This window comes from Vulpes vulpes, chromosome 8 (assembly GCF_048418805.1).
Source record: "Vulpes vulpes isolate BD-2025 chromosome 8, VulVul3, whole genome shotgun sequence".
NCBI lineage: Eukaryota > Metazoa > Chordata > Mammalia > Carnivora > Canidae > Vulpes > Vulpes vulpes.
The window spans coordinates 92,366,306-92,393,002 of NC_132787.1; the positions used below are offsets into that span (position 1 = coordinate 92,366,306).

Sequence of the window (26,697 nt, forward strand, 5' to 3'; positions counted from 1 at the left end):
GATCTTCAATGTCATTTAGTTCAACCTCCCACCCCACGAAGTCTTTCAGTCTTCCACTGTCCAACTGAGGGCACTCAACTCTACTTGGACACTCCAAGGTACGGGGAGCTCACTCCCTTCATGGGGACTCACCCTCGCGAGGCGCCCGGGCCTCCAGGACGGCCTGGACGGACCTGGCGCCGCGACCTTGGCCGCGCTGAGTGGGCCGGCCTCCACTCGGCGGCGGCACCTGGCGGGGGTGGCGGGTCGGGTGGGGATTGCGGTGCGGCTGGGCCGGCGCTGCTGTCCCCGGCCCCAGTGCTGAGGCAGGCAGAGTGCAGTGGGCTCTGGTGGAGGTCGGGAGAACTGCAGGGTGAAGGCCGCCGGGGGCTCCGCGGGCTGCGGGGGGAGGCACTTGACACCGGCCCGGGGAGAGGAGGGGCCGCTGTCCCTGCGGCCAGTGCTGGATGCGGGGACCCAGCGCGGAGGCAGCGCCAGGTAGCGGGGCGCCCGCGGGTCGGGGGAGGGAGGGCTGCAGCAGGGCCCCCGGCGGAGTGGCCCGGAGCGCGGCCGAGGCGGGGCGCCCAGGCCCAGCGCAGGGTCGGGGCACTGCGGGGTCCGGCCCTCGGTCTCGCTGCGTGCCGAGACCCCCGGCGGGGCCGCGGGGGCCGGGAAGTCGGGCCGAGGGCGCTAGGACCGGCCGCGCGCCCAGGCCGCTACCGCCGCGGCGCCCCGGGGCCCCCCAGTCGGCGCTGCCTCCCGGGCCGGCTCCGCAGCGCCGGGGCCGGGGCCAGCGCGGCCGCGGGGGGCGAGCGGCGGGCGGAGGCCTGGGCCCGCGGGCGGCCGGAGGGAGGGAAGGAGGAAGGCGGAGAGAAGGGGTGGGAGGGGGGGACCCGGCAGAGGAGGCGGAGAGAGGGAGCGCGACAGCGAGCGGAGGGAGGGAGCGAGCGCGGCAGGCAGGCGGGCCGGGAGGGAGGGAGGGCGCGCGGGCGGCGGCGGCGGCGGCGGCGGCGAGAGCAGAGGACGAGCCGGGACGCGGCGCCGCGGCACCAGGGCGCGCAGCCGGGCCGGCCCGACCCCACCGGCCACACGGTAATGAGCGCCGCCGCCGGCGGCCCGGGGGGCCGGCCCGGAGGCGGGCGGGGCGGGCGGGGGCCGGCGGGGGGCACGCGGCGGGCAGTGCCCGGCTCGGGGCACGCTCCCGGACCCCTGCAACTCGGCGCCGGGCGCTCGCGGGGCCGGGGCTGCGGGCGGCGGCGGCGGGCCGGGCTGGCCGGGGCGGCGCGGGGCGCCGAGGGTTTGTTTATGTCCCCGCGGGCCCCGCAGGCGCCCCCTCCCGTCCCGCCCGCTCCCGGCGCGGAGCCCCCTCCCCGCCCCCGCCCCCGCCCGGCTCCGGGCTCAAGTTCAAGTCTATACAATGCCGCGGGGGGCCCCTCCGCCGCCGGCCTCCGCCGCGGTGCCCGGCTCGGCGCTGCCGCAGGGGCCCCGGCCTGGCCGCCCCCGCCTTCCGGGCCCTGCCCCCGCCCCGGGGCCCCGCCTGGGGCCTGCGGCCGGGGCGCTGCAGGGCGCGGACCCCGACCCGGAGCGGTCGGCTCCCGCCGCGGCCCGCAGGGAGCGGGGGAGGGGGCGGGGGCCGGGCCCCGCGCAGGCTCCGCGGCGGCGGCAGAAAATGGCAGCCTGGCACGACCCGGCCCCCCGCCCCTCCCCCCGGCTCCCGGCCCTCCTCGGCCCGGCGGGGCGGGGGACCCGGAGGCCCCGGGGGCGGGCCGCGGGGTGATCCGGGGGCCGGGCCGGGGAGCGCTGCGCAGCGATCCTGCTCCGGCCACCTGTGGCTGGGGGTGCGGGTGCCCGCGGGCCGGGAGGGGGCGGCGGGGGTGGCGGGAGTGCCACTCGGGGGCACACCTCCCCGCGGAGGGCCGGGCGGCGCGGGGGGACGTCGTGCCTGGCTCCTCCCTGCCCCCGCCGCGGGCCGTGGGAGCCGGGGCGGCGGCGGCGGCGGCGGCGGCGGCGGTGGCGGCGGTGGCGGCGGCGCCGCAGTGTGGGGGCGGGGCGGGGGCGGGCGAGGATCCCGGGCCGGGGCCGCGGGGGCCGGAAGACGCGGGGCTGGGAGCTGCGGGCCGGGCCGGGCCGGGCCGGGAGCGGCGCGGGTGGGGGCGCCCGGGGTCGCCCCCTGCAGCAGCACCCCCGGTCGCACACACGCACACGCACGCGGACACACTCACGCACACGCACCCCGCTGGGCCGGTGCAGACGTGTCCTTGAAAGCTTCGCATCTGCACAGTGAAGGACGAGGCCTCGCGGAGGCTGCAGATCGGGGTCTTCGGCCCCGCGGCCCCGCGCCCCAGGACACCCCGAGCTTCGGGGCCGTAGGCGGCCGCGGCCCGCGTCCCGCCCTCACCCCGCTCCCCTCCCCCAGGCCGCCCTGCCCGCCCTCCCCCTCGGCGCGCGGACCGAGCTGGCCTGGGTCCAGGGCCCGCCCCCGGCCTCCCCCAGCCCCCCGTCGCTGGGGCCCGCGGCCCTCCGGCTGCCAAACTGCATTTCGCTTTCCTGGAACCTCCCTTCTTGGGGGCACCCACCCCCTCCCCTCCCCTCCCCTCCCACCCCCTCTGTTATTTCCCACTTTCCTCTCCATCCCCAGCGTCCTTCCACCTCTCTGCGCGGCGAGGCCCGCGGGGTAGGTGCTGCCGCCCTGGTTGGGGCGCGGGGGGCTTCCTCCCCTGCGCGGGGGAGCCCCCCGCGGCTGCACCTTGACCCAAGATGGCGGCCAGCACCCAGCGGGCCGGCGGGGCCCGGGGCGGGGGCGAAGGGCCGGGGGCCGAGCCGCTCCGCGCGCCCCCTCCCAAGCCAGCAGGGCCGGAGCCTGGGCCACGGGCGCCCTCTGCCCTGTGACCCCGCTTGCCCCTCGCTGCCGTGCCCGGAGCCTGCCATCAGCATCCCTGGGGGACTGTTGAGTCTTCATGTTTCACCCTGGGCTGCCAGCGGCTGGAGCGGCCTCCGGCCTGCTGGGCTGGCGGCTCCGAAGGGATCCTGGGATCAGGTGCTGCTCTAGCTGTGCCTCCTCCCTTGCAGGCAGATGTGACAGCTGCAGCCAGGGAGGCTTTTCTCCTTCGGCGTTGCTGGAGTGTGAGGACTGGCCTGTGGGCTCTGGGGAGCCCAGCTGTCAGGCGGGGGGACCCCCTTGGGCTGCCGTCCTGCTGGCAGGGGCGTCTGCTGGTGCTTTCCTCGGCTGCACGGTCTGGAGGCTTGGGTTGTCAGGAGTTCCTGCCAGGTTTCTGGGGCAAGGTGGTCCCCCTCCGCCTCCAGGTCCCGTTGAGGCCGTCGTTGGGCTGTTTGACAGGCAACTCCGTGGAAGTGTGAGTCTGCGGGCCTGGGAGTGCATGTGTGTACATGTGCTGCACCGGGCCGGCAAACTTGCACTTCGGGTCTGGCACCTGCCTGCCTGCCTCCCTCCCTTCCCTGGCCCCACTTCTTTGGGCTCTGGCTCCCTCTCTGCACTCTTGTCCAGCTGCTCCGTACTCAGGCTTCAGCTACTCCTCAAGCGCATGGCTCCCGGCTCAGGCTCGGGCTCGGGCTCAGGCTGGCCGAGCCTGCTGCCCATCCCAGGCACGGGGGCCTGCGGTAGAAAGCCTGCCTTGGGAAGGTGAATTCCTTCTAGATTCAAGCAGTGCCAGGGGCACAGAGCAAGGCTGCCCTCCTAGCACTGGAGAGGACGACCGCACTGTGGCCATCTGTCAGGGTGTCTGCCGACAGGATTCCTCTGTGGGGTGGGGGTTGGATCGGAGCTCGGAGGTCCATTCCAACTTTGAAATTCTATGGCTCTGATTCTAGTGGTGGAATTTCAGACCCGGGAATGGGGGTGGGGTGGTCTGTTTTCACCACACAGCGGTAATCCGGAAAGGCTTCCAAGGAGTGGAGGTCTGAGCGGGCCAGGCCTCCTGGGGGATGGGCCTGTGAAAAAAAGGGGCGGGTGAGGGGTGGGGGGGCCCCCCTGCAGGGAGACAGGTTTGGCGCAGGTGCCTCCACAGAGAGTGTAAAAAGACAGCCTCCAGGTAAACCTTCACACGTAGGTTCACACGTAAATCTGTGTGTGTACATAATTTCCGAGGGTTCCCCCCCCCCCCCGAGTCCAATTCACAATATGCTCTCGAGTTCCTCGTGGATATTTTCCTATCACGGTCACACAGCACTGCCAATGGTCCCCTGCAAGAAATGCAGGACAAGTTAGAAAATCCTTGCCCAGGGTGACTTGGCCCCTGGGGAACTCACACAGTGTCCCCTGCTCCAGCTCTCTCCCGTAAGCCTGTGGTCTCCACAGGATAAGGACCTCGACTTGGCGGCTTCTGGGTCCCCCATCAGACATTTAGTGGGACCTCCCTGGGTGTCTGCTGAACAGCAGGGGAGCTTGCTACACATCTGCGGTTTTGGTGTGTGTCCTCTCCTTTAGCGGTGGCCCGGCAAGGCTCCTTTTGTTGGGAAGCACATAGGGAACTCAGAATCGCCTTACCTGCTTCCTGATGGATAATTTAAGAGTAGACCCCTCACTCCCCATCATTGCACCTGAAATATTAACCATTGGTATCCAAGCCTTACAACTGAGATTTGAAAGAGAACTTGAAGCTCTGAGAACACTTGGAGCTGGGTTGGGGGCTGTTTGGGTGTGGGACCAGGCCGGGGTTGGAAGTACTACCCAGAGCCTGAGGCCAGGATTGGGTGCCCGTCACAAGCTCCCTCGTCTCTTCCTGCTGCTGGTGCGGGCATGGGGTCCCTGGGGAGATGTGTGGTATGGCCCTGGGGAATTGTTTCCACTCCTACTCCGGTATCTAACAGATAGTAGCACCAGTCAGGAGCCCCCACCTGCCCTTTTGAGGCTGGGCATCTCTGTGACCACGTTTTACCGCTCCAAAGGGCTTTCATGGTCAGCTAGGGTGCCACATTCCTTTCCTCCCAAATCTTGAGGACTCGTTTTCAGTCCTCTCTATTTTTTGCTTAAAAAAAAAAAAAATCAAAAAACTCAAATCTGAGACCCATGACATATCAGAGATATGTGTGTGTGTTCAAGCTGGCCTGCACTTGGCTGCATGTCGTGGGCAAGACAGGGTGTGGTGCATGTGTGTGTGTGCATACTTCCACGGACACGGTGTGCAGCCACGTGGGGAGAGATAGGACTTGCTTAGACACGGGCCTGTTTCAAGGCAGCTGAAGTGAGGGCCCTGGAGTCCGATGCTTCCCTGCTGCCTCGAGATCTGGACCACCTAACTTAATCGCCCCGTGCCTCAGTTTCCTCACCTGTACCATGGAAATAAGTTGAGGGTGTCGTGAGGACTCAGGGGTCGATGCGCATTACTCCCTTGGTGGAGTGTCCATGCTCAGTGTCAGGTGGCTGTGAGGATCCTCATCATTTGGGCAGCTTGGGTGGACCAGTACTGCGGGAAGTGCTCTCAGAAGCCTGTCCACCTTCCCGCCTCTTTTGCTAAAGAGTGGATGATGGAGGAAGGTGCTGGTTCTGATTGATGTGGATGTTCTGATTGACAGATCTGCAGAGGGGAAGGCTCCTCGGTGCCACTTAGCCATCTGTTCTGGAGAGTAACAGAGCACGTTGTCAACAGGTTGTCTGTGTACCCACCTTAAATCCCTCGCGCTGTAGTTCCAGCTCTTTATTCTGATCCTGTCTTGAGCGTCTCGTGTTTGCTTGTTGAACATTTCTTGTGGGCAGAGCCCTGTGCTAGGATTTGAGGGAACACAAAGTGAGTTTAGGATGAGCCCAGCTAATTGATGACCACAGACCAAGGTCACAGGAGAGGGAGAAATAAAGTGCTCAAAGAACAGTGAAGCCACAATGAACCAGAGGGGATCAGGGAAAGCTTCTTGGAGGAGGTGGTACCACTGAGGTGGGGCCTCCAGGCCTAGGGAGGGAAGCCTCGCTGTGGGGGATGGGTGGCTGGAGGGTGGAGATGCTAGGGGGTGGGGTGGGGGTGGAGTGGGGCCTCTGGTGAGCTGAGGGCCAGGCTGAGGCCCCACATAGATTTGGGGAGAGCAGTCCCTATGCTCTGTAACTCCTGCGTGGCCCTGCGTGTAGTGTCTTGGCGGGGTGGGGAGAAGCCAGAGGGACGGATGGGGAGGTGGGTGGCAGGAGGGGAGCAGGGAAGGGGCCAGCTGAGCTCATTTGGTGTAGGCTCTGGATGATCCCTTTATATTCCATAGACTAGCACTTAAGAGCTCAGACTTGGAGGGAAACAGCATATTTAAATCACAGTAACCCCAGGGGTCTGTGGCTATTAAGGGGAACACCAGCCAGGGTAAGATCTGCACTCCAGTGACAGCAACGGTGGTATGAATGGGGAGGAGGAGGGTCCCTTGCTGGGCCTCCCACTGCTTCCCCTCAACCAGGCTGAGGTGCCCCAGCATCCAGAACATTCCCACAAGGGGCTGTGAGTAGGGGAGAAATGGGGGCAGCAGGGCTGACTCTGCCCTTCCTTGCAGGCTCCCTCTGCCACCCACAGCAGAACCGAGCAGGCTCTGAGGGGATGTGACCCGGGTGTGGCTGCAGGTGCCTAGCAGCAGGCCCCCCCACCCCAAGGACAGCTAGTAGTCAGGGCCCTCCAGGCCACATCTCCCTTGCCGATCACATCCAGGCCAGGCCTGTCTGGAGGACAGCGACGGGGGAGGAGGTGCAGACGTCTGGGGCTTTCCTAACTGAATCCCTGCAGGGAGTGGAATTTTTTTTCCAACCATAGCTCAGCTCAGCTCAGCGTGGTCCACCCCTGTCCTGCTGAGGTACCCTCTGACCCCTAAGGCTTCCCAGCCTTATTTATTTCTATAACCAGGTTCCTATTTTCTCTTTCCTGTGGTCATGGCCCTGCTCAGTGTCATCCCTATTGATCTCCCCTCTCTGTTTCTGTTTCAAATGTCAAGGTCATTTTTATTCTGAGCCAGTTGTTAGCCACCCTGTCTGGGAACACCAAGGGGACAGAGGCCCATCCCTCCCAGCGAGTAAGTGGGGGTCAGAACTTGGGTGTCCTGACTCCTACTCTAGTTCCTCTGCTGCTGTGCCAATGAATGGGCCTAGGGATTGGTGCAGGTGTTCTAGACCTAACACATCCCCTAGATCCCTGTGTCCCAGTGGGCTTTACTTGGACAGATTGAAAGATGCTCAGAGAGGACATTATGGGACAGCGGGGTCAGGTCTGTGGTTTACTGAGCCATGCATGGATTGACAGGGCCATGTCACGGGGAATATCAGGGAACTCTGGGCCTGGGTGGCCGTGAAGCTGGGGGCTCTGGGAGTGTTGCTCCCCTGCAGAGGTTCCCCAGAGGACCCTGAGAGGGGCAGGGGAGGGCACACAGGCCTATGCCTAGCAGCTGGTATCCTCTAACATTCCACCAAACAGAACCTGTGGGAAAGGGGTTTCTTGAAGAATGGTCCTGTATGATCAATTTTAGAGATTCTGAAAAGAGTAATACATTTAATGGATAAAGAGGAATCTATTTAGATTCCCCCAAGCCTTTGAAAGGAGGTAGTAAGCACGTCTATTCTGATGTGTTACATGCCTGTGATATGGTGTTGGGTAACCCACGAAGGCAGTGTGTGGGGGTGTGAACTTGTTTTTGTAAAACCCTTTAAAAATAAATACATATATACATGCACAGAAAAAGTTGTTCTGGAAGGTTACCCAGCAGACCTGTCCACAAAGTCTCTGCCTCTTTATATACCTTATACATTTTTGTAATCTTTGAAAAGATGTAAACGCACACGTGTTACTTTCTTAATGACAACAACAAAAATAAATAAAACCATACTTTTTAAAGCTTCTGGATGAGAACGTGGAAAAGATTTGAGTCATGGTAGGGCTGGAAGGATGACTCTTTTTTATAATGGGTAAGAAAGGAGCTTGGAGGCCGACAGCAAAGGCTAGGGCCACTCAGGTGCCTGTTCTTTCTGGAAGGGTTGTAGGGACAAACATTACAGACCCTGGGAAGCCTCTAAGCAAAGGCCAGGACTAGCAGGGATGGGCTGTGAATGGAAGATAGGCAGCTGGCTGAAGCCTGGCCTGTGGTAGGGCAGGGCCAGTGGGCCAAGTTAGCTCTATGGGACGGTGACTTGAGCTCTCAGTTCACCCAGAATGGGAAATGAATCACTGGGGGACTTCATGGACGGCTTCGATCTGGTGGCTCTTGTGGCCCAAATGGTTCCCTGGGAACCGGTGGTCTAATCGGGGCCTGGTCCCCAGGCGGAGCTCAGGCGACCCGGCCCTGGCATAGAATGGGCAGCGCGGAGAGCCACACGCAGGGAGGACAGCGTAGGGCTTCAGGGGGGCCCAGAAAGGGATGGAAGGGGTTCTGGGGAACTCTTCAGGCATGTGGGCTCCAGCTGGGCCCAGGTCTGTGTCCAGAGAGGCCCACGAGTGGGTGGCAGCGACCCAGGTGACAGGGCGGAGAGGGGAGGAAAGGCAGCTACAAATTCCTCTGCCGGTTGCTTGGCAACAGCCCCCAGCTTCCCCTTCCATGGCCCGCCCCCAGCACCAGCCCCTGCCATGGGTGCCTTCCTCCAGCTTGTTTTCCCCTCCGAGGCGACCCGTTCAACACCACACGGGAAAGGGTATGCGTCCATGTCTGCCTCGGCCCCACCCCTGGCTGAAGGCCGGCAGAGAAATATGGTGACATGGAAGCAAGCACGGAGGGTGTCCCTCTGCCGCACCCCCGGCCTCAGCCCCAGGCCAGCAGGGGACAGGTGTGCCGGCCTGAGAAGGGACGTGGCAGGCAGTCGGCCGGCGCACCTCATGTGCATGTCAGCCCCACCAGCCCTGGCTTAGCCTGGGCCTAAGTGTCCTTGTGCCGCAGATCAGCATGAAAGGCCTCCATCTCTTACCAGCATGGCAGGAAGCCAGTGGAATCCTGTCTGAAGAACAGTTGGCACTGTCCCCAGCACACAGTAGGAGGCGAGGAGACAGGAGCTCCTGTCGTGAGAGGGCTGCATGCGGGTGACTGTGGGGACCGGGCAAGATGGCCCCCGTGAGGCCCTGTTGCTTTGCAAGACCTTACAGAGGTATCTGTCATCCTCCCTGTGGGAATCTCGGGGCCTCTGGAAGGTCGAGGTTCAGCTGGTTGATCTGTAAGCCCTCTGGCCCTGGCCCCCCGATCCCTGGGCCTTTAGTCTTGGTGGAGTCCAGGCCCACTAGGAACCTCACGGGTCCCCTCAGTCCTGGGCCTTCTCTCTCACTGCCCTCTGGTCTCACTGGGCCCAGAGCAGGCCGTAACCTCTCTGCTGGGTTCTGGGCCTGCTGGCAGGGCCGGCTCTGCCCCCTGGCCTGGAGGCCTGGGAGGGTCTAGACCACAGCAGGCCAGGCAGCTGGCACACGGCAATGGTTCCTAATGGTTTTACGACCAGCAACAATGCGGTGCCTATTGCCATCCTCTCACGGCCGGCTTCCCCGCCCATCTGGTGGTGGCCTGAGGGCCTGCCTGGCACTGGGGGCTCAGCTGGGAAGCCCAGTGGGGCCTGGCAGTTGCTTCTGGGTTTTTTTCTGTCAACACCCTCTACACGGCCTGGACTCCAGGAGAACTGGGGTTCAGCAGACTGAGCTGCCAGGACCCTGCCTTGGCAGGCCTGGCAGCTCTCGAGTTTCTGTCCAGAGGTCCCTTGCTTCACATCCTTAAATAATGTTCATCTGTTCATTTATTAAAGACCTACTATGTGCCAGGCATGGGCCACAAAGATGAAAGAGACTGAGCCGGTGCTCTGACATGGAGTGATTATTAGAATGCAGGTGGGTGGAGAGAGCTCAGGGGCTCAGAGAAGGGACATCTCATTCAGAGGAGAGAAAAAAATCAGGAGGGGCTTATTTGTTTATTTAAAAATTTTATTTATTTATTTAAGAGAGAGCGAGAGAGCACAAGCAGAGGGGAGGGGCAAAGGGAGAGGGAGAAGTAGGCTCCCCACTGAGCAGGGAGCTGGTGCGGCTGGATCCCAGGACCCCAGGATCAAGACCTGAGCTGAAGACAGACACTTAACCGACTGAGCCACACAAGCGCCCCAGGAAGGGTTTTAACAAAAAAAATTTTTTTTAAGATTTTATTTATTTATTAATGAGAGACAGAGAGGCAGGGACACAGGCAGAGGGAGAAGCAGGCTCCCTCCAAGGAGCCTGACGTGGGACTCGATTCCAGGACCCTAGGATCATAGCCTGAGCCAAAGGCAGACGCTCAACCACTGAGCCACCCAGGTACCCCTAAATAAACAATTTTTTTAAATTGAAATTTAGTTGACTTATAATGTTAAATTAGTCTCAGGTGCACAACATAGTGGTTCAACAATGTCATAATGACGGGCTCATCACAATACTGTTCTAAAGAGGTGATGGCTGAGCTGAGTGTCAAGGGCAAGGAGCAGTTAGCCAGGGGCTCAAGGGCCTTTCCTGACCTGATGGGATGAGGAACTGTGGGCTGTGGGGCCAGAGGGCAGGGCTGGCACTGGACCCAGAAGGGCTGGGATGTTACCTGCTGATAGATGCTGGGCTTGGAGTACCCATATTTGTGTATGTGGGAGAGCACCCAGGGGCGTCAGGACAGAGAGATCGGACAAAAGGAAAGGGGCAGGGGCAGCCTGGGTGGCTCAGCGGTCTAGCACTGCCTTCCGCCCAGGGCATGATCCTAGAGACCCGGGATCGAGTCCCCTGTCAGGCTCCCTGCATGGAGCCTGCTTCTCCCTCTGCCTGTGTCTCTGCCTCTCTCTCTGTGTCTCTCATGAATAAATAAATAAAATCTTTAAAAAAGGGGGGGGGGCAAGGAGCTGAGGCAGGAGGGGAACAGAGTGTGAGCATGGAGGTGGGGTGCTTAGGGGGGCATTTTGGGAGCGGAGCTGGCAGGAATGGCTGGGTGATGTCACCTGGCCAGCTGCATGGGTGAAGGTGGCAGCCACTGAGAGGCACAGGTGGGGGTAGTCTGGGAGTGCCTTCATGTGGGGGAAAGTACTGGAGTTGGGGCGCCCAGGGCCGGGCCGGGCCCAGCCGGACAGATTAGAAAGGTGGGCACATTTTCTTCCATAACTGGTAGCAAACCCTGTAGATTTTTTAGGAAGAAAGTAACTAGGGGAATCCTGGTGGTTGGAAGCCTGAGCAGGGGCTTGTACTTCTAAGGAGGCCCCTCAGAGGATGAGCCTCAGGCCGCCTGGGTGGCTCAGTTGGATGAGCATCTGCCTCCAGCTCAGGTCATGATCCCTGTGTCAGGCTCCCTGCTCAGCAGGGAGTCTGCTTCCCCCTCTCCCTCTGCCACTCCCCCTGCTCATGCTGTCTCTCTCTCAAATAAGTAAATAAAATCTTAAAAAAAAAAAAAGATGAGCCTCAAGGCCTGGACTCTGTCCTTGGACTCCCCGGCTGCAGGACCTGGGGTGAGTCCTGTCCGCCTTTGAGAATGGCATGTGAATTGCAAAGTTAGCATCCACCCCCCCTCCAGAGGCAGGGCTGCCTAGATAGTAGGGATATGCAGTTTTGGGAAGCAAACAGAAGAGACGAACAAGAACTTTCTCTAAGATCGAAGTGAGTCCTCTATATGTCACAGGAAGGGCCATTAGCAAAGAACTTCTTGAAAAATGACGTGAGCCGCATTAGCGCCACTGAGACAAGAGGCAGTGTGGCATCGTGCCAGGGCCACCAGACCCAGTGCTGGACAGACAGAGGCCCCTCGGCCCTGCCACCTCCCAGCTGCATCCTTGGGCAGATCAGTCCACCCTTCTTAGCCTCAGGTTTGCCATCTGCAAAGTGGAGATAACCTCACAGGCTTGTGTTTGCTTGTTTGCACTGCTTCATGCATTAAACCTGGGCATTTGATGTCACTTGTCACACTCTTTATGTCACCCGTCTTTTAAAAGAACCCTTATGTGGCTGGCCTCATAGGTACTCGGGAATGAACACTTGGCTGTGCATGCTCTCTGTCTGGTGCTGGGGAGGCACACATGTGTGCCCCCCTTCTTTCCCTCTCTCACTGGCTGAGCTGCTTCTTGGTCTTTGCCTCTGGGAGCCCTGTCCCCCTCCCCCCCCCCCGCCCCCATTCCCTCAGTCAATTTTGAGGAGTTGCCTGTCCTGGGAGGGTCCATTTATCATGTTCCATTGACTCTCAAGCCTGGTCACCCCAGTGTACTTGAAGAGCATCTAGTGGGCTACCTGGGAACTGGGGGAGTTGGTTCCTTTTCTCTTTAGTAAAGAGTGGATAGAACTGCCCAGGGCTGTGTGGAGAGCAGAGGGCAGGGAGGGAGAGGCTCTGCACGGGGCCTGGGTGGAGCACAGCCGGGACGTTGCCCGGAGCTGGCTCGGTGTGCTAGGCAAAGGGGTGCAAGGCTCTGGTGGGGTCTGGGAGACGAGCCCGGGGTGACCTTGTCTGAACAGTGAGACTGGCTTCCTTGTGAGCGGGCACACATGGTGACCATTGGCTGTATCCTGGGCCCTGTGACACGCAGCCATGCCCGTGGGGAGACCTTTGAAGCATCTCTGCCTTCTGGAGGAGGCTCTGGTGGGAAGATGGCTTTCTCTCCTCCCAGGCTCTCATGGCCGTGATGTTGGCAGGAAGGCCTGGGCCAGAGTCAGGCCGTCTCTGGCTGGGCAAGGGGTTGGGCTGGGACCACTATCAATTTGAGCGCGGAAACCAGTATTTCACTGGGTTTGTACAGACCTGTGCTCGTACCCTGTCGGGGGGGCAGCCCTCTGGAAGCTGAGCATATATGGACTGAGGGTGTGGTGGTGTAATCAAATGAAACGTACAGCATAATTAATCTGGCATGCCCTTAATGGTATGCATAATTGTGCTGCATGGTAATTAGGTGTAAATGGTAAGCAGTTCACATAAATGTTTTTGTAATTGGTATTAATTTTGCAGAGGCAAACTAAGTTTATGCGGTTTTTCTCTTCTTGCTCTGTTAGTTTTCTAGCACAGGCGATTCCTAGCTCTTAGAGGAATTCTATTGCAAATGTTTGTTTATCGGGCAATGTTTTGTGTTTTCTCTCAGAACAATGTTATGAATGGTTATGAGGTTCCCAAGCTGGTTTCCAAATGCCTCTTTGGCCCATGCCGTAGGTGAAATGTGTGACGCATGTGCAGGGAGAGCCTGGTGCATGAGAGGAATGGGTGTGTGTGTGTGTGTGTGTGTGTACCTACGTGCCTGTCTGTATATGTGTGTCTGTATCTGGCTGTGTGTGTGTGTGGGGGGGAATGCCTATATGTGTGTTTGTGTGTACATGCCTGTGTCTGTGTCCACATGCGTGCGTATCTGTGTGTGCACATGCATCTGTGTGTATCTCTGTGTGCATGTGTGTGTATGTGTTCGTGATGACAGATTCAAGGCTGTGATGAAGAGGTTACCCAGTCTTGTGGCCAGGGGGATTAGGGGCAGGCTTGGGCTTTGCCTCAGAGAGGACTCTAGGTAAGGTCACAGGGAGCAAGAGCCACTTGTGGGTGTGGTCTTAAGCCAGAGTCTAGGTTTCCTGAGGACACTTCACTGGCCTTTTGCCCTGATTAATCACATAATACTTTTTTAAAGACTTAACATTGATTTAGTGCCCACCGTGTGCCAGGCACCGTGCTAAACGGTTGTCTCGGGTTCTCTCATATCTTAAAATGGGCTTATAAAGTAGGAGCTCCTATTTGCTCTGTTGTACAGGTTGGGAAACCAGAGCTCACGTCTCTTGAGTGGCAGAGCCAGCATTTGAGGCGGAGTCCGGCTGAGCCTCCCTAGGGCTGCAGTGGGGCGTGATGGCACCAGAGCTCCTGGGCAGGGGTTAGTGATTCTGAGATGTGCTGCCCAGAATCTGGGACCCTTTTTCCTCCCCTCCACTCCCTCCACAAGAGGTTTGGTTTTGGGTGGGGCGGAGGGTGAGGAGAAAGCAAACCAGGGACTGGTAGGTAGTTCATTTAGCAGTGGGTGGAGAGGAGCTGTGCCTCAACAGCAGCTCCCAGGCCCTGAGGACCCTTTAGGGGAGACATCGTAGCCTTGGCCTGGGAGGGGGTCAGGTGGGAGGTCGCTCCTTGTCATTTGATCTAGGAAGAGTGGAAGAAGTGTGTGCATAGATACCTAGGACTCAGCTTCCAAGGGCCTGGCAGGGTGCGGGAGGCCAGCCCCCCTGGCTTCCCATGGTTCACTGACACCCTGACCTGGGACCCTCACAATTCCCTTCTCCCTGGGCATCTGGGGGCTGGTCGGGCCTGCAAACCCCACAGCAGGGGTACATCCTGGCCTGGGAAATGTGGCACAGGAACCCAGAGCTCCAGAAGAGGGCTTTTCCATTGGCACAGTGCCTTGGGGAACTCTGCTAAGCGACCCCTAGAATGGGGCTTGTGGGGGGTCACTCTGGGCACTGCAACACTGTGCTAGGGATGTTGCAGCTGCCTGGGAGTGACTTCACACAGTCCTCTCTGCCTCAAGGGTCACCCAGAACAGGCAGGAGGGGGAGGGGCAGGAGGGGAAGACAGCTGTTGGCTGTTTGGGGGGCCAGCAAGGTGCCAGACATGAACTCTGACCTCATCTGTTTGGGGAAAGCAGACACATGCATATACACATGAAAAGCAAAATGACCACACAACAGAAACTGATTAAAGACCCCTGGATGGGTGGTCGAGGAGAAGCAATGGGAGTGGGGTGGTGCTGAGGGATGGGGGAGGGAGGGCCCTTCCTCCCCCCAGTCAGAGGAGAGAATGGTGTGAGTGTAGTCACAAGTGTGGGGATGGAGGATGTAAGCTGGAGGACAGTGACCGGCCCTGGAATGATGGGGTCAGCTGGGAAGATGGGGTGGGGGAGCATGCTGCAGTGAGCCATCGGTGTAGGACCAGGCCAGAGTTTAGATTTTACTCTGTGTGAAAATCATTGGCATCATGACGTTTTTAAATTTTTTTATCTTATCTTTTTAATTTTTTTAAAGATTTTATTAATTCATGAAAGACACAGAGAGAGAGAGAGAGGCAGAGACATAGGCAGAGGGAGAAGCAGGCTCCCCACAAGGAGCCCGATGTGGAACTCGATCCCGGATCCCAGGATCACGCACGCCCTGAGCCGCCCTGAGCCGAAGGCAGATGCTCAACTGCTGAGCCATCCAGGCGTCCCATGAGTTTTTTTTTAATAACAGCTTTATTGAAATATAATTCACATACCATCCAATTCAGCCATTTAAAGTGTGCAATTCGATGGGTTTTAGTACATTCACAGAGTTGTGCAACCATCACCACAATCAATTTTAGAGCATTTTCATCAGGCGTCATAGGTTTTGATTGAGGAAGCCATGTGTGGAAAATCTTTGCTGAGCGGCTGGGGTGGGAGTAGAGGGCCGGAGAGGCAGGGAGCCCCGTGGCAGAACCAAGGTCGTGCCCTGTGGTGCAGAGAGCGGAGGAGCTGGGGCATGGAGGCCTGAGGATCGGTGCCTGGTGCCCGGCGGAATGTGGGGACTTCAGGGGAAGGGGATTTCATTTCTCTTCGGGGTTTGGGGCTTCGGCAGCTGAGTGGAGGGAGGTGCCACTTCCACATAGGGAGAGAAGCCAGAGGAAACAGGAGACCTTTGGTTCTAGAAAAGTGGGATTTTAGGTGACTGCAAATCAGCCAGTGGGGGATGTTCAGAAAGTGGAGGTCTGCTCTACACGAAGCCTGAGTACCTCAGCAGAGGGGATTTCGGAGGGCAGCTGGGGGTACAGTGGGATCCAGGATGGTGCCCACGTGCACTAGTGGAGAGGAGGGCCCCAGGGGTGGGAGGATCAAGGGCACAGAGCCAGGTGGAGGCATGGACAGGAGAGAGAGCCAGAGAATCCACCGGTTTGTGAACTTCCAGAAGGAGAGGTGTCTCGTGCTCAGCAGTGGCACTCAGTAAATGATTGACGTGCTTCAAGCGGGGTCGTGGTTAGCTGGCACGGATGCTGGATTGAACTCACGGATGGTGAGGATGGAAAAGGCCCTTTGAGGCTGTGGGTGACCATTCAGAAGACAGAAACCACATAGTGATTTAAACAGGAAAAGTTTACTATCAAGACTTCTTAACTATAACAGGGGATTGGAGTAATGAGAGTTTGGCTAGAAAGCAGCAAAACAAACTGCAGAGGATCTAGAAGTAGCATGTTTGAGACCAGCTACTTCCCTGGGGTCGCCATGGAACACCCACGGAAGATACCCCGCAGGGCTGGGACCCTGATTTTGTTGGAGAAGGCATGGCTGTGGCGCCCTGGATGACAGACATGTTGGCCGAACTTGCTGGAAATCTGCCCCTGGAGCTCACTGGAAGTCGTCCTTTGGGTCTCAAGGAAAGTTGGGCATGAGGAGTTATATTGCTGGAGGCACAGCGCCACTAAGCCCCCCAAGGGAGTGTTGGGTGAAGCTGCTGGCTGCTGTTGCTGATCACCCAACTGCAGAGGCCAGGCCCTGGAGGAGCACCCTCCTGGCAGGAGCCCAGTGCTGGATGGGGCAGGACTGGGCAGAGGGGAGCCACAGAGACAACAGGATGTGGCTGCTGGAGAAGTTGGGTATGGTATTGGAACCATAGGAGAGCACCCCGGGTCAAGGAAAGAGGACTCCCTTTTCTTCAGTGACCCTCCATCACCCTCTGCTGGCAGAGTCTAACGCCCGACTGCCCGCTGGCAAAGAAGAAATATTTCAAGGGCCTAGCTCCATTTTCACTGAGCAGGAAATGAAGGATGAATAAATCGATAACTGGCACAGTCTGCTCCTTTGGCTGCACAGCTCCATTTGCACCTTTCACACACGTTTGGGGCCCCCTACAACTACAAAATAAGCTATATTTCTATCTAGCGAGACACAGCTATTTTTCTCACTGAGGTTCTCACTCTTTTCCCCAAATGAAGAGTTCCACCAATCACTGGATCAGCCCACTGTCTCCATGAATAACTTCTCAAATTCAATCACAGTCCTACTGACTATTCTGTTACCTACAGACTAAATTATAGGGGCACCTGACTGGCTCAGCCAGTGGAGCATGCGACTCTTGATTTTCTCTCTCTCTTTTTTTTTAAGATTTATTGATTTTATTTGAGATAGCACAAGCAGGAAGGGCAGAGGGAGAAGGAGAGAGAATCCCCAGCAGCCTCTGCACTGAGCCCAGAGCCAAACGTGGGGCCCGATCCCACAACTCTGAGAGAACAACCTGAGCTAAAACCAAGAATCAGATGCCTAACTGACTGTGCCACCCCGGTGCCCCTGAGTGTGTGACTCTTGATCTCAGGGTCCTGAGTCTGAGCCCTTAAAAACAACAACAACAAAAAAAAGACTCAATTATAAAGTTAACTTCCAACAACTTGTGTATGAAATCATGGTGAAATAATGGGACGAAGGAGGAAAAAAGAGAAAAAAGTCACCATGTACAAATAAACACACACATGTATATCAAGAAAATAGAAAATATGCAAAACTACTACGGTTTCATATCTATTTGTTTGCAAGGCAACATTTAATGTCTGGTTCCTTTCTCCCATTACTCACCCTACATTTCCTCTGCGCTCAGCTGGACTCCCAGAAGGCCAGGCTTCTTTTACCTGGTGGAGTGAGCTAAACCTAGATTCTGGAAGGATCTGAATACCAGATTGCCCTGTCTTCTTTGTTGTATTGTTACTGAAGTTTTCCCTTAATCCTAAATTTTTGGCATGGAAGAGGTAACTGAGAAAATCCTCTGGATTCCAAACATGGTCTTCTTTGCCTCTGTTGTAAACCAGCAACCCAATGTCTCTTTGGTAATCAGGATCGATCCCCCAAGCCAGGGGGGTAACTCCTTTTTTTTTTTTTTGTCTGTTGATTTAGTGGCATAGGGATCCTGAAAAGCCAAGCTGTTGACTTACCTTCCAGTGGAAACATGGTGGTGGGGATTATGACGTTCAGCACTCCTATTGGGTTTCAGACATAGGGTGCGGACCAGATGCAGGGGTCAATGGGGGAGTAAGTGAAGAGGCTCTGGAGCTGGCAGGTGTGGACCATGGGCCACCTCCAGGGGAGGACAGAATCTGATCCTTGCTCACGGCTGCCCCAGACAGCAGGCCCTACCAGGGTTCACGTGGCTGATTCTCACATGGACCCTCAGCCTGGCCTCCCTGGGTCCCTGACTCCAAGGGTGTGGGATGCCCATCTGGCTGCTATAACACACACGGCTCCTGACTTGTCATGCTCAGAATTGCATGCTCCTTTCTGGAAGTCTGTACTGGCTCTTTTTAATGCCCAAGGACAACTTCAGCTCCTTACCAGCATCTATTTTGGGTATAAATCCTTTTTTTTTCTCCTTGCTTTTGGGGCTGTGTCATGGTAACCATTAGTAAGAGCAGAGGAGTCTTATGCGACTCATCTCTGCTAGTATGGCTGCCATTGTGGCAGCAGGTTTGGTGTGATCATAAACGCTCACACTGGTGGTGCCCTGGCCTCAAGGGTGGTGTAAGAACCACAAGTCATCTTGTTGTGACTCCAGAGCCAGACAGATGGGCTTTGAAGTGGCAACAGGATGGCAGGACTATTGGCCTGTTGCCAGTGGCTTTTGGTATTCTATGTGCAGCTGGTGGTTTGGATGGGAGAGACGTTTCTGGAAGCCAGAGTAATGGTATGATGATGTGCATCTCACTCATGTTGAGGGAGAATGAGCAGTCCAAAGGAGAGATACTCACCCCCACACTCCCACATCCAGCCCAGTCTTGTGATCGAGAGAGGCTGTAATGGGGGGAAAAGACTTGGCAGATAGACATCTCTGTCTAGGAGACCCTGATCACTCCCATCAGCCTTCTGCTGGCCCCCAGCTTCCCAATCCTGGAGCTTATCACCACCCTGGGTGGCATGGGGCCAAGATTACTCTCCTGCCTTCTGTCATCCACAGGAGTCATTTGTACCTCCTCCCAAGCTCAAGTGGGAAATACAGCTAGAAGGCTGTTTTCTGTGGGCTGGTGTCATACCAGGGGCACGTAAAGCTGATCTGGGGTGTATGCTTAGCATGCTCATCCATGACTGAGTGCTGCCATGTGTGTGAGGACTTTGGAGTTAGATTCATAATCCTGCGCTGGAGCCTTCTACCTGTGTAACCACAGAGAGGCAATAAACCTCTCTCAGCCTCAGGTTCTCCTTCCATAAGATGGGAATAACAAGAGAACCTACTTCATAAACTTCACAGGATTGTTGTGAGGATGAAACGGAACAGTGCCTGTCTCTTAGCAAGTGCCTGGCACACAGTAGGTACTCAGTAAATAGTTGAATGAATGACTGCCACCTTGGGCAGGGCACCGAATACTATGATTAGAAGGTTACATTGCTTACCACCTCCCCTACCCCTGCCCCCTACTGTACAGATAGGCCTAACCAGGAAAGGGAGGCTAACTAGAAACTTTGCTTTTGGACCAATCTGTGCCCAAAGTTAACATGTCTGCAACAGTCACATGTTAATGGTAAGAGGACATGATGGAGGGGAAAACTCTAGACTTCAAGGTAGTACAGATCTGGATTTGAATCTGGTTCCACCGTGTAATAATCACCTTGGGCAGCTTTGTAAGCCTCTCTATACTTGACTTTTCTAATCTGGAAAATGGAGGAAAAATAGTCCCCGCTTCAAAAGGTTAGGGAGTGAGGCGTAAGGATGATCTCGATGTTGAAATTGTAAAGCTCTATACACAGGGGCTGGCACATCGTGGGAGCTTCCTAAGTACCAGCTCCTGTTTGAGCGATGTAGGCTCACAGGCACTCGGGGGATTTCAGGAAAGGAGAGAAAACTGTGGGCTGGATTAGTCAGGGACTAACAGTTGTTAAAATGTATTGCGTATTTTCTTATTTTCTTCGTGCCAGGCACTCTTGTAAGCATGCTCAATGCATCTCATTTAGAGTCTCACAACAGCCCCGTGAAGTGACTCCCTATTATTTCCCCCATTTTACAGCTGAGTAAACTGAGGCTGTGGGCCATGGTTCTGCCCCGGTTGGTTCACACAGCTGATAGAGTAACCAGGTCAGGATTTGAACCTACGCAGGAAGAAGCCCTTGAGGAGGCTGAGATTAGCATATGAGTCAGGACTGTTAGCCTCGGGGCACAGACTCACTCACACCCCACTACGGAAAGCCTCCCATTACGAGGAGGTTCAGAGATGCCCTGCCTCCAGGTACAGCTAGATTCGGGGACCCAGACAATGACCACAGTTTGCCATCCCTCTAGCTTCAGCCCTTTGTTCTCGGGCAAGCCCTCCCCCGCAGGCAGCCGCTCCTGACTCACATCCTACCCCGTAGCATCTTTCCATTGCACCACCACGGTCCCGGGAGGCGTCTGATTGGCCCTGCCTCGTCACGTGCTCACTCTGCGCCTGGGGAGACTGGGGAGAGGTGCGGGGTCCCAGCGAACACCCCAAGCCCACTGGCGGGGTGGCTGGGGGAGGCCGCTAGGTAGCTGGAAACAAGCAAAGTCCACGAGGAGACAAGCCGACTTCAGATGGAGGCAGGAAGGAGGGCCTGCTACAGAGAGAGTCAGAGGTTTTTCAGCAGCACAGGTGGAGGACTCGAGGTGGAGTGGAAGGGATTCTTAGGGCATTGACATTAGGTTTGTTTTTGGTGGAGCAAGGATTTAGGCTTGGGACGATCCTGGTTTTGCTTCTGGAAGAGAATACTTCTGTGCAGGCCCTTGTTGAGATGACACAGTGGGGTGACAGTGTCAGTGCTTGGTCGGGCAGGCTTGGAGGGGAGATTTGGTATGATCAGCAAGGGGAGGTGCTGATGAGCTGGGCATAGTGAGGAAGGTGGGGATGGTGCTGGGACAGCGTGGTGTGAGCTGGGGGTGGGAGGTGACGTGGCAAGGATGGCTGAACTGTGGGTCTCTGACTGAGGTGGGCTCTTGAGTGAGCCAGGGTGGTGGTTAGGGATGTAGGCAGCAGTGGCATGCACAGATGCAGTTTGGGAGGAATGTAAGGGAGGCGTAGCACGCTGTGCCTGGCCTGGGCCTGGTGGAAGTGATGTGCTGGGAGATATTAAACGTTTGGTGAGGGGTGGGGGGTGGCGGGGAGGGAGGTACCACTTTTATAGCTGGTGATGGAACTCTGTGTGGGTGTGAGGAGCTAGCTGGTCATGGTTATGCTGTGGGATGTGATGGTTTCATAGAGCAACAGAGGTAGAAGGGCTGAGCTGCACTCAGAGAGGAGGATGGAAGCCAAACCCAACCAGTGGTTGCAGTTGGGAGGTAAGCCCTTGTTCCCATCCCCTTTCTGTCTTCTTAAAATTTCTTTTCTATTTCCTCTCAGTAGTACATGCATATCATTTAAGAAGGCAGTACCAACATCTCTTCACTAGAGAGACGCTCCCACCCTCTTCCTCTTCTCAGAGGCAACCACTTTTAGCTGTTTCTTCTAGCAATTTTACATCTCACGTTTCTGAGGAATGTGCATATTTTTGACTCTTCCATTTTAGACATTTCCCATTGATTTCCTATTTAGTAAAGAAGAATGTTCTCTTACATGGCCACCCTTTCCACTCCTAAATAGTTCTTGTGGTAGGCATACTACTAACAGTACCCTACCAGTGCTCTTTCCAAAATGTTTTATACACATATGAGTATGTGTATATACATGTGTTGTAAGCAGTTTAATACCCCTCCCCCCCCAAATGGACACATCCTCATCCCCTGAACCTGTAAATGTGTTATTTTATATGGCAAAAGGGACTTTGCAGTTAAGGATCTTGATGTGAGGAGATTATCCTGCATTATCTGAGTGGGCCCAGTGTCATCACAAGGGGCATTAGAAATGAAAGACAGAAGCAGGAGATTGCAGAGGAGCTGTGATGGAAGCGGGGCCAAGGAATGTGATGAGAGAAAGCCTGGCCATTGCTAGCTGTGAGGATGGAAGGGGCCATGAGCCATGGCATGGGAGCAACTTTTAGGAGCTGAAAAAGCCAAGGGAATGGATTCTCCCTAGAGCATCCAGAAAGGAATGAAGCCCTGCCAATACCCTTATGTCTAGCCCGGTGACATGAACCATTTTGAATTTCTGACTTCCAGAACTGCAACATAGCAAAATTGTGTTGTTTTAAGTCTTCAATTCTGTGGTAATTTATAACAGCAGCAGCAGGAAGTTTATGTATATATACACACATGTACCTCCACATGCATTATGTATGTGTGTATATAGACACACTCATATTTGTTAAATCAACTAATACAACTGTGTTCACAGCCAGACCTTATAGTATCCTGCAATAGTTTCCTTTCTTTTTCCCCCTGAAAGTTAATAATGACCTTGTCTCATCTGCCTTATTTTCTTCGTACCTTCTGCTAATTGCTGTCTCACCTTTGCAGCCATCAATGGGGCTCTCTGCAAGGGCAGTTACATCAGCTACGACATGTTCCAGTTCCCGGTGTCTGCTGTCTGGGTGGGTGACACGTTGTAGCGGCCATCCTGGGACTTCCTTTTGTGGTCCTCCTTGGCATTCCCTTTGCCTTCCTTCTGGTTGGAATTCCTGTTTTCTGGATCTTGTGTCTTCTCTCATTTGGTTTACTCCCCTTCTTGGAGCCCATCATCTAGGACAGATAGCGGTCAGTATCTGAATCCATTCAGTTCCTGAGTTCGGATGGCGGAGTGCACGCAGTGAGGGACACCTGTAGTTTTGTCAGATTAAAAAAGACTGTTCGATGGTCACGGGCATGGTGACGACAGCACTTAACAGGCCCAGGTCTTGAGTTACACTGCTTAGATCTGAACAGTGGCCCTCGATGGCTTCATTTGACCTCTTTTCACCTTAATCCTGGAGAATCCCTTCCTTTGTCTTGTGTGTCTTAGAGGACATCTGCTCAAGTGCGGTTCTTGAGAAAGGAGTGTCTGAAAATATCTTTTTCTATTGCACCTAAATGATGATTAGTCTGCAGAAAGAATTCTAATGGGAGAATTATTTTAAGAATTCCAAAGGTATTGGTCCTTTGTCTTTTTGCTTTCCACATTAATGTTGAGCAATCTGAAGCCATTCTGATTCGTGAGCCTCTATAGGTCACTTTTATCGCCCTTTGTGTGATCTTCTCTTCGTACCAGTATTCTGAAATTTCAGTGATGCAACTTGTCGTAGGTCTGCTTTCCTCCATTGTGCGGACATGCAGTGGGCCCTTTCCCCCGGTCCACTCTTGCCTTTCAGTTCTGGGAAATTCTCTTGCATTATTTCATTGATAATGTTCTCCCCTGTTTTTTTTTTTTTTTTTTTTTTTCTTTTCTTTTCCATAACGTCTGCTTTTCAGATGTGGAAACTTCTGGACCAGGTCTCTCTTCCATCCTCTCTAGTTTTCATTTTTCTTTTTAATGTATCTTGAACATTGAGTTTTGCCTCTCTCATAGCATGATTTGTATTTCTACAAATCTTTTTTGTTCTCTGGATGTGCTTTTTAAACAACACCACGTTACTGTTTCATGAATGTGTAATCTTCTCTGGGCTTGAAGTGTGTATTTTCCAAGTTGTATTTTGGTTCAGTTTGGTTTATTTGTTCTTGTGTCTATTTTCCAAGTCAGAGACTTCCCTCAGATGTCTACTGGTTCATGGTTGTCCTGTACAAGATTAAGAAGAGGGGACTGGGGAGCTGGTTGGAAGTTCTGTGCATGTTGGTGGGGATTGTTTCCTGGCAGATCCACACTGGTTGACCTAAGCAAGCCATTTGGACACCATTTGGGTTCTGGGGGCAACATCCGTATCCATAGGCCTTTCCTCTCAGACTGGTAAGATTCCCTAGAGAAGGTAAGGGTCTGGCTGCCAGGGTTCTGGGAGCCCATTGGGAGAAGAACTGGGAGCATTCAACATCAGGATTTAAAATACCTTTATCTCCTTAATTTTGTTATGTTACCTTTGCTCTCAACTGCACTAGTCAGCTCTGTGCAAAGACACTCTGTTTTGTGTTCCCCAGAGAGGAAACCTTCAGATTCCTGGGGGAGGAGGTCTAGGGTTTTTACTTCTTTCACTCAGTCTGCTTTATTTTCACACGTGGGTCCTCTCTGCCCCTGGTCTGGGGGGTACCTGTTGCTGTTGCCTTAAGTGTCTTTTAAGGATTCTTTTTTTTTTCTTTTCTTTTAAGGATTCTTGGATTCTTGTTATAAATTAAGTTTGACTTGATTTGACTTTGATTTGAAATCAGTTTTGTCTGAAATTTGGCCATCACAAGTCTGCTTTCCAGACCCCAAAATTTCGTTGGTGGTGTCTCCTCTTTGTTCAGCCCACTCATGTGGCTATATGTTTTTAAAAAAGCTTTCAGCGAAGTTGGATTTAGAAGGTGGTGAAACCGTCTGTGTATATTCAGGATCCCAGCCCTTCTTCCACAACACTTTGTAATTGAAATAGTAATAATGGTGACTATGATAGTTGTGATACTAAACTTTTTTATGATGGGATTCCTTAAACGTTTGTTAAAGTTATTGTTAAAAAGATTATTAATGGCCACATGTGGCCATAAATAATGGCCACTGTGGCCATTAGGAGTATAAGGGAGGAAATAAAAGCTGCCTGTCATGGTGGTAGGGTTCTTGGCATGGATTTTTTTTTGGTGGTGGTTTTTGTGGTATAGCCCTTGGCATGGGTGAGGAGGATGCTTCAGTGCCAGGAACAGCAGAGCCATGCTTGGCAAACGACCAGCATGGTGGACACATGTTGCTGTGTTGGGAACGTGGGCCTCGGGGCAGGTCACTCCTGCTTGAGAGCAAAGGAGGCTTCTAAGGGCAGGTGGGAAGCGCTGTGTCTAGTCCTGGACTGTGGCCACCATCGTGGATCCCCTGGAGTTGTGCAGTGCATGGCCTGCCTGGCCATATGCTGGAGGGTTTTGGAGGATGCTGGGTGATTCTGAGGAACACTTTCTGACAGAGCTGTTCCCTTGAGTCACACAAAGGAACCTACAGACCGATCCAGGTCAGCTGAGTTTGCTGTAAGGGTAGCAGCTCAGATATCAGAGGGATATGTGGAGAAAGAGGAGGAGGAAAGAGCATTTCCCTTCCTTTCCGGGGTGTCTGCCCTCAGGGTCAATGCCTTGTGATGTTCTGCTTTTCCCTCCTACTTCCTTCCTCTTCTCACTGGCAATCAGAGGTTCCCTGAAAGTGGTTTTGTTTGGTTTTTTCCCCCCCTCACAGAAGCTCGCTGGATATTTCTAGGCCTTAGTGTTGAGACAAACATCTGGCAGAAGGTTATCTGCCTCTTATTTGCTTTGTGCCTGGGTCTTCATGGACTCCATGCTGGGGCTCTGGGGCTCCTGAAGGTGGCCCAGCCTTGTCTGCTTCCCCCCACTTTGCCCTAGGCGCCTCCCACAGCTTGGCGGGGCAGGGCTAGAAGTCGCCTTGTGGATCCTGTAGTCCAACTCGCCCATTTCATGGATGAGGAAGCTGAGGGCCGGAAGCCCGAGTCAGGACTAGAACCCATGTCTGCTGACTCGAGGTCCAATGTTTTTTTCCAACCGGACTATGCCCCTCCTCTTAGCTCCCACATCCTTTTGAAGGTTTTAATGGTGTGTGTGGGGTCATTGGACGTGTTTGTGCTAACAAACGGTGTGTGGGTTGGAAGGGGAACCGCTGGCTGATAATGGAGGGAAGCCCCGTGGAGTTCTGGGTTGGACCTGTTCTCTAATGGACTCTCGAGAGTTGTTTCTGTGGGGTGGTGTGTAAGTGGAAGGATGAAGCTTCCCAGAAACTGCCCTCAGAACTTTAGTGAGAGAGATCTGGATTCAAGCCTCCACTTTGACTCTGGAATGTGGACCAATCCTAATCTTTCTCAGCCTTAGGTTCCACTGTAAAGGAGGCATAGTCATAGTACTAGTAGCTGCCCAAAGGAAGGAGGGCCGGCCTGTCACGTGCTTAGCACCGCGTCTGACACATAAAGCGACACCCTCTGCTGCTGTCTACGCACTCGTGTGTTGGGACAGCAAACACGCATGGAACCCAGGAGGATGCTGAGCTTAGAAGTCCGTGTTGCACCTGGAGCTTCCCCATGGCTCACCTGTGGGGCTTGGCGCACCTTTAGCCCAGGCAAAGTTTTAACTGCCAGGAGTCCCGGCCCCAGGGAGGCTGCTCCTAGCCCCAGCTTCCGCCTCCTCCACCCCAGGGCCAGAGCCCACCTCCCAGTTAGGCGCCAGTCCCTGGGGACGGGGCTGCGCCCGTGGGAGACCCAAGCCTGTGCTTTCTCCAGTGCCTGGTTTTCCAGGGAGCCTTGGCTGGAGGGGGATGGGAAAAGAAGCCCAAGAGGGAGGGGAAGCCGGGGAAGCAGAACGGGAACTGGAAGGGGAAGGGTGTGGGTGGGCCCAGATCCAGCTGCCTCCCACTTTCCTTCTCCTGCCAATCCCCTCCCTGCGGGCGGGTGCACTGGAGGCAGGGGCTTGGCCCGTGTTTCCTCCTGGGGGGTGGGGAGCTCGAGAACTCAGTGTCTCTGAGCCGAGGGGGTTGAATCTGCAACACCCCCACCCCTTGCTGAGGCCTGCGCAGGGGCTTTGTTATTTTACTGGCTTGAGGCCCACACCTGAGGCAGGGAGGATGAAAAGCCCCTAAAATTAAGCCGTGTGGGTGCGGAGGGGCCTCCCCAAGCCCCCCCTTCCCCCCCTGGTTTCCCGAGACAAATGGGGCCGATTGGTGGGGTGGCGGGGAGAGCGGCCTCTGGTCGGCCCTCAGTGTGGCCTTGGCCGTGGCCTCTCCCCACCAGGACGTCCTCCGAACAGCACTGCAAACCTAGGCCTTCAGCCTGGCCGCAGCCGAGTTCAGCCTCAGCTTTCTCTGGGCCCAGGCGCTGGTCCTAAAGTGAGGTGA

The 26,697-nt window shown here is 55.6% G+C and overlaps 1 protein-coding gene across 5 annotated transcripts in view; it reads left to right on the plus strand.

The window, feature by feature from the left end:
• Positions 1 to 259: 259 nt before the first annotated feature.
• Positions 260 to 26,697, plus strand: part of DNMT3A (DNA methyltransferase 3 alpha) — a 104,277-nt gene continuing 77,839 nt past the window's right edge. For 2 of the 5 annotated variants that reach the window (XM_072767506.1, XM_072767510.1), the window contains exon 1: positions 937 to 1,071. The gene's annotated coding sequence lies outside the window, so the exon portion shown is untranslated. Of the gene's footprint in view, positions 478 to 936; positions 1,072 to 26,593; positions 26,689 to 26,697 lie in introns of those variants that run through there. The other 3 variants (XM_072767507.1, XM_025983897.2, XM_072767511.1) reach the window with 3 other exon arrangements.